The sequence below is a fragment of the Cinclus cinclus genome, chromosome 4 (assembly GCF_963662255.1).
Source record: "Cinclus cinclus chromosome 4, bCinCin1.1, whole genome shotgun sequence".
Taxonomy (NCBI): domain Eukaryota; kingdom Metazoa; phylum Chordata; class Aves; order Passeriformes; family Cinclidae; genus Cinclus; species Cinclus cinclus.
The window spans coordinates 58,739,625-58,751,686 of record NC_085049.1 but is presented as its reverse complement, the minus strand read 5'-3'; the positions used below and the strand labels follow the sequence as shown (position 1 = coordinate 58,751,686).

The 12,062-nt window shown below is 40.9% G+C and overlaps 1 protein-coding gene across 4 annotated transcripts in view; it reads right to left on the bottom strand.

Moving 5' to 3' along the window:
• Nucleotides 1-12,062, bottom strand: part of TNRC6B (trinucleotide repeat containing adaptor 6B) — a 125,026-nt gene that overhangs the window by 73,004 nt on the left and 39,960 nt on the right. The window contains exon 1 of one of the 4 annotated variants that reach the window (XM_062492192.1): nt 873-2,929. The exons of the other annotated variants lie outside the window; for them this stretch is intronic. The gene's annotated coding sequence lies outside the window, so the exon portion shown is untranslated. Of the gene's footprint in view, nt 1-872; nt 2,930-12,062 lie in introns of those variants that run through there. 4 annotated transcript variants of the gene reach the window in all.

Genomic DNA, 12,062 nt, shown 5'->3' with positions numbered 1-12,062 from the left:
TTCTCAGAAAGCAAGCTCCAGCTATTTCCCTTTAATTTTCTGCTTGGTTCTGGAGGGAGTTGCAAAAATAACTCGGATTTAAATTTTTAGCAACACAGAAGGCTGGACTGGGGGGGGGTGGGGGGAGGAGAGGAGATTTAAAAAAAATATAAAAGCGCGCAGCGAGAAAGCGCAGCCCTTCGCTTACATTTTTACTAAGGTGGAGATGAAAGCCTGCTTTTCGGCGGAACACAAAAAACCCCGGCAGCGGCCGGCATCCCGCACATTCCTGAATACCTGGCGCACGGCGGATGGGCCGGGAGCCCCGCGGCCGCAGCGCCGGGCCCGGCCGGAGCCCCGGGCCCCGCACCGCTCCCCGGGGAGGCTCCGTCCCTGCTCCCCAGCAAGGCACGGCCCCAGCCGGCCCCGCTCCGACCCAGCGGCGCAAAGAATGCGAGCCCGGTTTTATACATGCAAATTTTTGCAGCAGATTTAAGAGCTCCGAGTGCTGTGGGGAAGAAATCTCTCTCTCTTTTTTTTTTTTTTTTTTTTTTTTGTTTTTAAGCCTCTATTTAAATAAAACAAGATTTTCAGCACTATCTTGTACTTCGTCAGCTCGGAAAATACAAACGATCTTCTGTAATTTGCCTAGGTGTTTTAAATTACAAATATCTTCCAAATGCACACCACACTTGTAGGGAGAGCTCCTGCTTAAAAAAAAAAAAAAAAAAATCCACTAAAAGTGCCGTACACGTACAAGCAGACAACATCTGAAGCAAGTCTTTGTGCTAGGAAAGACACCTCTGCAAAACCACGGATGGAAACGCTCAGCTCAAGCGCTTAAAAAAAATAAAATTCGACTGATACGTAAAAATAATAAAACATAAACGTACCACTAACCTCATAAAGTGCAGCAGTGCTTAAATCCAGCGAGTTGAGGCATACAAGGTAGAAATGGAAATGAAAACAACAACAACAAAAAATCCAGAAAAATGGTTTTGCGGTTTTTTTTTCTTTTTGCTTTTCTGTTTAGGCTTTTTTTTTTTTGTTTTTCCTTTTTTGTCAATTTCCCCCCCCTCTGTCTCTCTCTCCCCCTCTCTCCCCTTTAATTTCAAACGTTCAGAAGCCAGCAGACGCTCCGTCGGCCATTTTGGCTGCGCTCCCTCGCTCGCTCCTCGCGCTCCCTCCCTCGCGCTCCCTCTTGCTCTCTCTAAAGGAAGCAGCTTTTTTGTGACCTTCAAATACGGGCGGCTCACGTGACACCCACCCGCCCCCCCCCCCGCGCGCCCTGTCACTCACCGCCTTAAAGGGACAGCGCCCTGCCCGCACCGGGAACGGGCCTCCCCCCCCAAGCCCCGCGTTCCGGCCGGGATTCTGCTCCCCGCCCTCGTCGGGCAGAGGCGAGGCACAGGGAGGGTACATAGAGTGGGGGAGCCGGAGAGTACGGAGGGCGGCCCAGATGGAGCTTCTCTCTTTAAAACCGGCTGAAAAGCCAGCAGCCGATTATGCTAATTCCACACGAGGGCCGCAGAGCCGACAAGCGGCGAACGGCGAATGTTAAATCCCTCCAGCCACACGCGCCGTTCCGCGGTGCGCCGGGAACACCGACCCCGGCGCTCGTTCGGACAGGAACCCCCATTTTAAGCACAACGCCCTGACTCAAGGACAAGAGGTTCATGCTCAGACCAAAGTTAATCCAGGCTGTAAGCAGACTGCCCGCACCGCACGCACAAACCCGAGATCAAGGTCCAGACGCGGGAACACCCGCAGGACAGCAGAACGAACTCGGTCTCTCCCGCTGCCTCGCCTGCTTTAAGTCTCATCCCGCAACTCAGCCATTAGGCGGACACTCCGCAGCCTCTGCCCAACAATTTCCATAGAAAACCGCTCTGACAGCGGTTCCAACAGAGATTCCCAGAATCCTGTAACATTAAAAAAAAAAAAAAAAAGCCCGCAGGATGTTTCCAGATGTTACCTTGAATGTGCAGAAACAGTAAAAAACACAGTTCAGCCAAAGGATATGGTGATGCGGGCATGATCCTGCTGTGAGGAGAGCTGCTCCTGAGTCAGCCCAACACAGGTAGGAAATGCAGGAGCTCACTGTAATGGAACCATGGCTGGTGACAGAACTGACAGCTTCCTCGGGAGCACCCTCAGAATCGAACCCTTAAAATATACAAGTTTTGAATCCTGTACAGTTATGCAACGTAACTATGTAGAAAGTAAAAAAGCCAAAACGCACCTGAACACGAGGAGAATTTTTAAACACGTACACTTCAGACACAAACTCTGTACGGGGTGTGTGCAAATTGCTTTAAATATGCTACAGCAGGTATAGTATGAATACTGCCATCTCAGATCTACACTTTTATTATAGGAACTTCTATTTAATCATTCTGTGTAAAATTAGCCAAAGATTAAGTGCTGCTAAATCCTTTAGACACAAAACCACTGATCAAGTGTGAAGCTAAATCTGGCAAGTGGGTCCACTCTGAACCTTGCGGTTCAACGTGAGGGTCTCCCTTACCCTTTGCCTTTTTTTTTTTTTTTTTTTGTTACCAGTCTCTGCACAAATCTTTTCAAATTGATTACGACCCGAGTTTCCTTGCTATGCTTCATCCACAGGGATGAAGCTATGCTACATCCAGAGGATGTAAGTAACAGAGGGAACCTTGCCATCAAACTCCGTTAAGTCACGCCTTCACAAATTTATATGAAAACCTGCTTTTGCCAATAATTACAGAACCACAGAATATTCTGAGTTGGAAGGGACCCACAAGGATCACTGAAGTCCAACTCCTGGCCCTGCACAAGCCACCCCAAGAATCACACCACGTGTCCAAGAGCATTACCTGAACACATCTTGAACTATGTCACAGACACTGCGCTTTTGCCAATACCTTTGACAGGAATTCTTTAAGCACCTGAATCCCTCATTCATGACAATACCGTGGAATGAAACTAACTTGGAGATCCATGGGAGGGCACTCCAAAGGAATTAATTTGAGGGGGGCAGAAGCTGCATATCTTATGAATGAGAATAAAAATCATTAGCATGTATTATCATAGAGCATAAGCCGTTGGCCTCATCAGGAGGCCATGAAATGCTAGTGTAGCTCTGGTTCCGACATGTTTTGCTCCCACTCTCATGATAACGTACAGAAACTCAAATGGGGATTCTGCCACTGACAGGATTTCTTCAACAGGACTACAGCCTGCACTCTAACCATCTGTCTCTGCAGGCTCAAGAAACTCTGGCAATAGCTAATGTGAGTTGCATTTTTGGGTACTTAACGAAATAGAAGCAGCTGGATGTAACTGCTCAGGTTGCTCTGTCTAAACCAGCGCAGAGAATTGCCCTGCTGGATGTAGCAGATTGGAGTGTTTTGTGGCTGGTCTAATCCAAACACAGCCATTTAGGAAATGTGGTGAAAACTCAGGGCACATCCTATTTGTGGCAAGACCCAAAGAGAACACCACAATTGCTCTAAATACCTAATGACAAAATCCAAACCAACTCCTAGGCATCAGATTCACACAGTTTCATAGAATCAAATGTATGTGCATATCTATGAAACAACTACCCCCCCCCCCCAAAGAAATACATTAAATACTGCAGCTACATGTTCTGTGCATGTTCACAACTGAGTATGACAGCATGCATTAAGCTACAATTTTATTCCCTCCCAAAAGCCAAATTGTTTTACTGAGACCTATAAATCCTCTTAACTTCACTAGGGTTTGCCAACACTCCATTCTGAAGTTCTGCCTCAATAAGTTGATAATACTGTCATGACTTTCAGAAACAAGCACTCACTTGAGTTGCTACGTATCCAAATGGAAATAACTGCTATAAAATGTCACCTTACCAATGTTCTATTGACAAAGCTTTTTTAATGAGAAAATAATGAAATTATCAGTGAACCAAAAAAAAAAATATAGAGAGGCCAGTATGGGTAACTCTTAAATAACTGTAGCTTTAATTAAAATTTTTCCACTAAACTACCACTTGAAAGGTATCAATTCTTTACCTGTTCTTGTTGGCATATTGATTAAGATGGCTAACGAAAAGATTTTGGGTTTTTGTTTGATTGGGGAGGTTGGTTGACTTCTGTTTGCAATGCAGCACAGTAGTTCAGAAAACATTTGAGTAGACCATAAAAATAAATAGCATATCCAAAACCTACACATTCATTTTCAGAGGCCAATCGCATTTCAAAAACCTAACCATTAATTATTCTGATGCCAACAGGCTGTTAACAGCCAGTGTTAATAGGTTATAGCCTTGTTATGTGCTACTAAGTTATCTAATTACAAACACTTCATTTCTAAGCTCCTTCCATCTGAGGATCATAAAGCAGTTTAAAATCTTTAATGAAGCCTCACAGTGCTCCTGCGAGGACAGTATCCAGTATCAGCACACATATACATGCACATTAAGAGAGATGCTTGCAGTTGTGGATTCCCTGTGCTAATACCTCAAACTGAGGCAGGAGAGGAAGAGGTTTTTAAACTCATATTAAGCTGTAATGCGGTTCTAGTAAGAGCTCATTCTTTTTGATGACCTATCAAAATGAATCAAGCAATTAAGCTTCAATATTATGTTAAAAGGCATACTCCAGTGTCCACTGGAACAGAGGTATCCACACCCTCCTAGCTGTCATCTCAAAAAGGAGACCTGGTCTGTCTGACCTATAGATCTTTACTCAAGTTGAAAAGAATCTGAGTTCATCCTAGTCCATATGCAAAACCTCTTCTTTCATGAGCTGGCATTTTGTTTGGGCTCAAAGTCCTATAAATTGATGTGGTATCTTACTTTGAAGGTTGCAAACACTGGACCCCACCCACTGGGCTTACTGCCTATGCACCCGTGGCAATAAATATAAGACTTATTTTTTTTTTCCCCCAGGAAGTTCTTCATAGTTGATACTATGACAGTGGAAAAGTCAATCTCCTACTAACACAGCTCCTCATCAGAAACCTCAAATATTAACAAGCTTCTCCTAGCATGAATGCCTTGTCACCAACTGTCCTTTCTCCTGCTGGTGAAGAGTTTGCCTCCTGAAATATGAGAGGAAAAAAAGGCAGATTTTATTGCCGAAGTGAACTGAAGCTGACATGCCCTCTTACCCTACTGCAGCTCATCAGTTAGATTTATCCAGATCTCCCTCTCCCAACCCCAGAAGTGGGGTGCAGTAAGACATGCAAGATAATTGAAGGCAGATTACTCACCAATCAGTTCCCCAGTCAGTCCCCAGCAATCCAACTGTCTGGAATTACAATCCCACCAAGCATAACTCTTCAAATTAAAATGGAACAGAAAAGTGTCTGTCTTTGCTGAGATCAGGCTTAAAGCATAACTGAGGGTAGGGACATGTATGCTGTGTTTCATAGCTTCACAATTTCTAATAATAAACGGCAAGCAGAGAACTCCATAAATTAAGGAACAGAATTAAAAGTCTTAACTATTTGTTGGCTGCTCTTAAAATTGCCATATGATTTATTTAAAGGGAACAATTACAAACAGTCTCAATCCTGGATAACGGATGGTTGAGATCACTTATTTTCTCTGAATAGACAGAGACGCTGAAGAGACAGAGATGCTGAAGCCAAACACTTCTGAAAATTGAAGATGACAGCTAATTCTGGCTGTACCAACATACTTTTTTTTTAAAGTTTTCACAGCAATTTCACCCAAGCCATTGTGCAAGAGTCATGACCTCTCTTTCTGCAGGACTGTAAAACTTTTAAGTGTTCAAACATTTTTCAAGGACAAAACACTCACTCTAAGGAAACTAGGGTTTTTTTGGGGGTCTTCCCCTTCCACACTTTGTAAATAGTGAGATATTTTATGCTGCAGAACTATGAAAACAGGGCTGGCAGTGGTTTTTAATGATAGTAATCAACAGTATAATGTAAATTGTTTCTTCAGAGAAAAATACCATGACTAAAACCATCCAACAAAGGAAAAGCTTGATTGCTTTCTGAAAAGGTTACAGCAGCTTTTGCATCCCTCACACAAAGGCACCTATCACCACGTTTTAGGAATTATTATTATTATTCAAAACTTATATTGCAACACTGCTTTGGAGTCCTAGTCAGCTCAGAGCTCATTCATATTTTGCCAGGGACGAAAGAAATAATACAAGGCCTGAAAATTTCAGTTTAAGAGTGACACATGACTTTGAGCCCAGGCCAAGTTCTGACCCTATACATTAATGGAGTGCTCAGGAGAAGATAATGAGTCAGAAGGAAAACTTTATTCACCAAATTTTGCAAACCCTCGTTTTTCCACCTAATTTTCCTCAATCTGCTGCAATACTTTCCCTCACTGTTCAGCCTATAAATAATCTACAACTAAGCCCCCACTTCTTCAATTCCCCAAATGCTCTTTCCAGACTGGAAAAAGAGAAAGCTTTCAATCTGCCTTTTAACAAAGTTGTTGGATGAACAACAGAACTGAAAGCTCATTTCCTACAAATCTGTGTCACACATCACTGAACCTCTACTTTCCACACTAATCCCAGCTTCCTGCACAGCCAGTTCTCCTTTGATGCCAAGGTTCGAACAGTATATTGAGCTCTATGCAGAGCTCTTCCCATAAACTGTTTTCACCTCTTTCAGTGCCTGGGCAAAAACCTGCACATACTGCAGCTAATCCCAAAACACACACATGATTAGCTGTTAGAAGACATAACCAGAACTGATCATTATTTGTCTTTCTCTGAAACCCTTCTGTTAGTAAGAATTCCATTTTGGTCTCTTCTCTAGGAAGCTACAGAAGTTTAACATATCGACAATTATAATATAGTTTCTCACTTCTCTGCCTCACTTCACCAGAACTGGACAAGAGACTCCAAATTTACTTGGGAAAGATAGACATGAAAACCCATTGCACAAGATTTAACTACTCTAGGAACTGAAAGAGTTGACTCCCAACAATCTCCCATCAATGAAGTTCACATCTACATGTCGATTGAGTCTTTATACCCATATCCTTGGACACAAAATAAGTACTTCCCAGTAACATAACGTGCAATGAGACTTGTGTTAATTAATGTTCTTAGAATTTCATTAACCTGCTCATTATCAACCCAGAAGCATCTTGATTTTGAAGGCTATAGTTCCATTCTGACAGGTGTTCCTCATCAGTTCCTAAAATCCTATAAAGTGACAAAATATCAATGAAATGGGAGACAGCTGTCTGTTTAATGCAATTATATGAATGAGAGTGAAAAGAGAATCATGGAATGGTTTAGTTTGGAAAGGCCCTTTAAAGATCATGTGGTTCCAACCCCTCTGCTGTGGGCAGGGACACTTTTCATTCATTAAAGCTTTCCTTCACCCTGTTTAAGCCTTGGAGCTTTAAACATTTTTAAATAGCAACAAGCTTTTTCATCTGATCAGGTTAGAATACTTAAGAAAAAACTTCTTCAGGTTAGAATATTTAAGAAAAAATTTCTTTCATGTCCACAAACACTTTACCATAACAGGACCCCTTTTTTTATACGGCACCCTTAGACATGCTCCTACTCTAATAAAAGCAGACTTCTTACAAAGACTTTTAGGATATCTCAGACAAGACAAGGAAGAATTTTGGACTAAAAGACTTAGTCTAGTTCAATCTTTTTATTTTTCCCTACCTAAAAGGAAGCTATGCTGCACTTAGTAGTTTTTATTGTTTTGCTTTTTAAATTTGTTTTTTGTGAGATAGCTCATCATCTCTCTACAAAGTTTTCTAACTTGTCTTTAGTTTTAGAATGGGGAGTTGAATCACTGGGCCGGAAACTTCTTGAGCAAAGGAATTTCTGGCATCTTGGCTGAAGCTGGCACCAACCCATTTTCCTTTGTTCTCATTAAAGGAATCATAATATGCTAAGTTAAATAATAATAATAAAAGCAAGCCAGCCCCCAACAAAACAAAACACCCAAAGTAAAAGCAGAATATGAAAAGAATGTATTTTGAGTGGATTACTGTAAGGGAGGATTTCCTTAATTTCACTGATATTTTTAATAAAAAAATCCACTATTTATTGCCACAAAAAAATACACAAACTGATCTTTCCAAGTGACTTGAACACCTTCCCTGAGTAATTTTCCTTCATGTACAGTCTTTCAGTTTGAAATGTCAGCAAAGGAACAGTCAGGAGAGGAACAGCTGGCTATCCAGGCAGAAAATTCTACAAGCTGTAGCTGTCACAGATATTCAAATACATGCAGTAACCTAAAAAACAGTATGACTCCCAAATACAAACAACTTTGACTTAGGGCAAAGAGCCCAGCAAATTCAATCTGTTTAGGTAGGAGTAAAAGAAATCATACCAGCTCTCCAGATCACAGCATGCTAGAGAAACAATGCAGTTTAAGACCTCTAAAATATCTCTGTAAACAAGTTTTTAATTCATACCATGTTTACCACATAGTATAATATTTTTAGTCATACAAAGTAAGTCATATCTTCCTGCATGAAAATAAAGAGCTTGCTTTTTTTCCTTCCCTCCCTTTCTTTAACCAATAATGGTCACTTCATCAAGGCTAGTACCTGCATCTTAGAACCAAGACCATGTACCCTTCTCTGCTTCGACCTCTGGTATATCTAAGTCATAGCACATCATCATCATCAAAATTTCTATTTTTTCCACACACACACAAAAAGACATCACAAACTCATTTATGTAACATAAAAGCAGTAGTGTTTTTTCCCCTCTCCCTCCTTTGCCTCCTTGAATGGAAGATCCAACCATTCAACCATTGCAAGCATACACATAAATTGCAAAAAAAATTTTTTTTTTTTTTGAGAGAATGAAACAGAGAAAAAAGCAGCGAGCATCTTAAATTTGATGCAAAAGGGAAAAAAATGTTTAGGTCTGTAATTCATACTCATTTATGATGCCACTGACTTGTGCTAGCAAAGACATTAAATCCCTAGCAGATCAAAATTAGTGGGACTAACTTGGTGTAGGTACCACAGAAATTAATCTAAACTGTATTTTTACATTAAGAATATAGACAAAATGCTAATTTAGACAGGACTCAAAGTTGTTAATAGCCCTTACAGAATTGTATTAGGTTGGAGAAGACCATCGAGACCATCAAGTCCAACCATCAACCCAGCACTGCCAAGTCCACCACTACACCTTAGATGATTTTGCTTGCTATTCTGCAATTTTGTTATCTGACTCCCATGGTAGGTGTCATCCAAAAGTTGCCATCTAAATAGCAATGACATGCTAAAAGAGAGCAATGCTCAGCCACCCATATAAATGATATATCAGAGGGCAGTTACCTTGGGCAGCTCCTGAGGAAGTTGGCAACTTTGGGAGAGAGAAAAAAGGAGCAGCCACTAATCAAACAGACCTCAAAACCCCCAGCTTCTTGGTCAAGGAACTCCAGATGTCAATAGAGTGTCCAGCAGATAGTTTTTAGTGGAATTCCTGGAAAGGGACTAGAGGACACAAGTAGGTAGAAGAGTGGGTGGTGGTGTCTGGAATACAGAGGCTTCAGGATTTTAGGAATTTGATCAGTAGGCAAATACTCTCCGCTTCAAAGTACAGTAAGCTCTGTAAGACAGCAGCAAATGAGGATATCCTCCATTCCACTAGCAATCAGAATTACTACTATCTGGAATAACTGGAGATAGCAATCAAAGTATCAAGGACATGTGGCACTATGGCTATTTCGCAGTATCGTACTTATAAATCAAGCAATCTGGAATGGAAATATATATTTTCTCTGGTTTTGCAAAGACAAGTGTGAAGCAGTCTCCTCATCAGATGAGACTGCAAATTCAGAAGCAGGCTCTGTGCACTTCCTACGCAGGACAAATGCAGATCTTGGGGGGTGAGGAGAGCCCAAACAAACTGGCCTGTTCTCTCCACAAGACATCTGGAAGAGAGCACCATAAAATCCTCAGAAAAGAAGTGCCAAAGCATTTACACTTAGAATGCACACTGCCCAAAATATTTTCCTCTCTCAATATTCAGCGGTGGCGTAGACTAAACACATTGTGATAATAAGGGAGAAGTTCACTTCCCAAGTTGACCTTTTTCAGTGTGACTTCCTTTTTTTCCCTTAACGGTCTGTCATCTGGCTTCCGTTTCTTTCCACATATTAAGGAAATACTTGCAAAACAGCAGCACACTTAGCTGAGGTGTATGAAAACCCTGTATTTGCTCATGGTTTGAAAGGAAAAAAAAGAAAAGATAAAATCACAGAGGACATGAAATGTGGAGTCTTAAAAATCATAAAATGAGAACTGAAAACCTTTTCAAGTCTAACTTTCAGAAGTGAATGACTAATTTTAAAATACTTTTGCTTAGAATATTCAGACAAGAGTCTTCCTGTGGGTAATATTTACAGTTTTAAGTACAAAAACTTCAAAACATTTAAGTATAACTCTGAACTGGTAAAATACAGAAGACAATGAAACTTTTGCCATTTTAAAGAGTTTGTGTATAAATTCTGTATATTGCTCAGAAGTACTATGTTGTAAGGGTACAAGACAGCTTTGATAACTTTACTGACTTACAAGTCACAGCTAAAACATAGCTGCCTCTACAGAATCAGATTTTGCTCCTATCTCATTCATTTCTACCCACTCAATTGCACAACAAAGGGCAATTCTTTTCTCCTTGCCTCAGGGCCCCCTTAAACACACAGGTAGACTTGCCTTCAAAAGCAAACTTGTCCTGCCACTCACTCCACTGTATGGACTAAAAGCATTTGTATGGTAGGAAGGGGATGAAAATATCCTTTCATCCTTAGCTGGACCAGTTTTCATTTGATTTTACACTAATGGTCTCACACCCTTAAATACCCTATAAAATCTCTAAGGATATAAAAGAAAAAAGAACTCTCCTACTCACATGTCAGTATCAGAGCAAGCCTGAATTATCACTGGGTCTGAAGCACACTCTGACACACCAAGAGAACTGCAACACTCTGTAACAGAGATGTCTGGTATGGCCAACACAGACATCCCACATCTCCCTGGGGTGAGTTGTTAGGTTCTTGGGCAGACGGTTTAAATGTCTGGGGACATTTCTTTAATGGGCTACTTATTCTACACAAAGAACAATCAGCAATCTAAAAGAAGCCATGCCTTTACATAATTCCTGAATGCAATTCAAGAAATCATTTGCCATTAATTTCACAGAATTTGGGTTGATATGCAAATTTAGGTACCTGAAATCAGAGCTGATAATCTGAATTAGGATTTGGGTACTATTTTGAAAATTGCAGCATGGATCTTCTGACAAAAACCAACCTCTGCTGAGGTCAGTACTGCCAGTAAATTAAAAAAGCTAATGGCACTCATGGCAAGTCTCAGTATCTTCTGTAATACTGAATGTCCTTAAAACATCAAACCAACCCCCTGTCACACAAGCTTAGAGCTAACAGTTTACTTTAATTTTGGTGAGAACGATGTTTTATCCTACAGGAGCAGAAGCTATGCTAGAGACCTTTGTGGAATTTCAAATGTTCAAAAGAACACTGCAGTAGTTCTTAACAATGTCTATCATTCTCACCAATCAAACCAGACTACTTCAGGATATATCACTGCAGCCTTTTTATAGTTTTCAGCAACACCATCAAAGAGCAAGATTGATTCTTTTGTGCCATTATAGCAGTGATGTTTACATGTGCCCCTGACATCAGCAGGCTGCTGAAAACAAAGACTGGCCTGTAAACTGGCTTCTTGATTTCCTTCACTTAGTTTTCACACAGCAAAACTAAGCCAGGGAAGGGGGAGCTATTCTGCTATTTAAGTGACACAGTGGTAAGTTTTAATGAAGACTGGGCCATGTTCAGATACACATTCAAAGGCAATGATCATAAATTCTTACTGAATATTAGGAAATTTTCTTTACCTTGAGGGCAATTAATATTGCAATAGACTGTTCAGAAAAGCTTTAGAATAAACCTGAGAAGCCTGATATAACTTAGAAGTTAAATCTAACATTCAAATCTGCCCCTTGCTTGGAGCATGGCATTGGACAAGATGACTTTCAGAGTAATCTGTAATTCCTGTTTCCAGGTTAGGCCAATTTAGCTACTACTTTCTTTTAACTGTAGTGTCACAC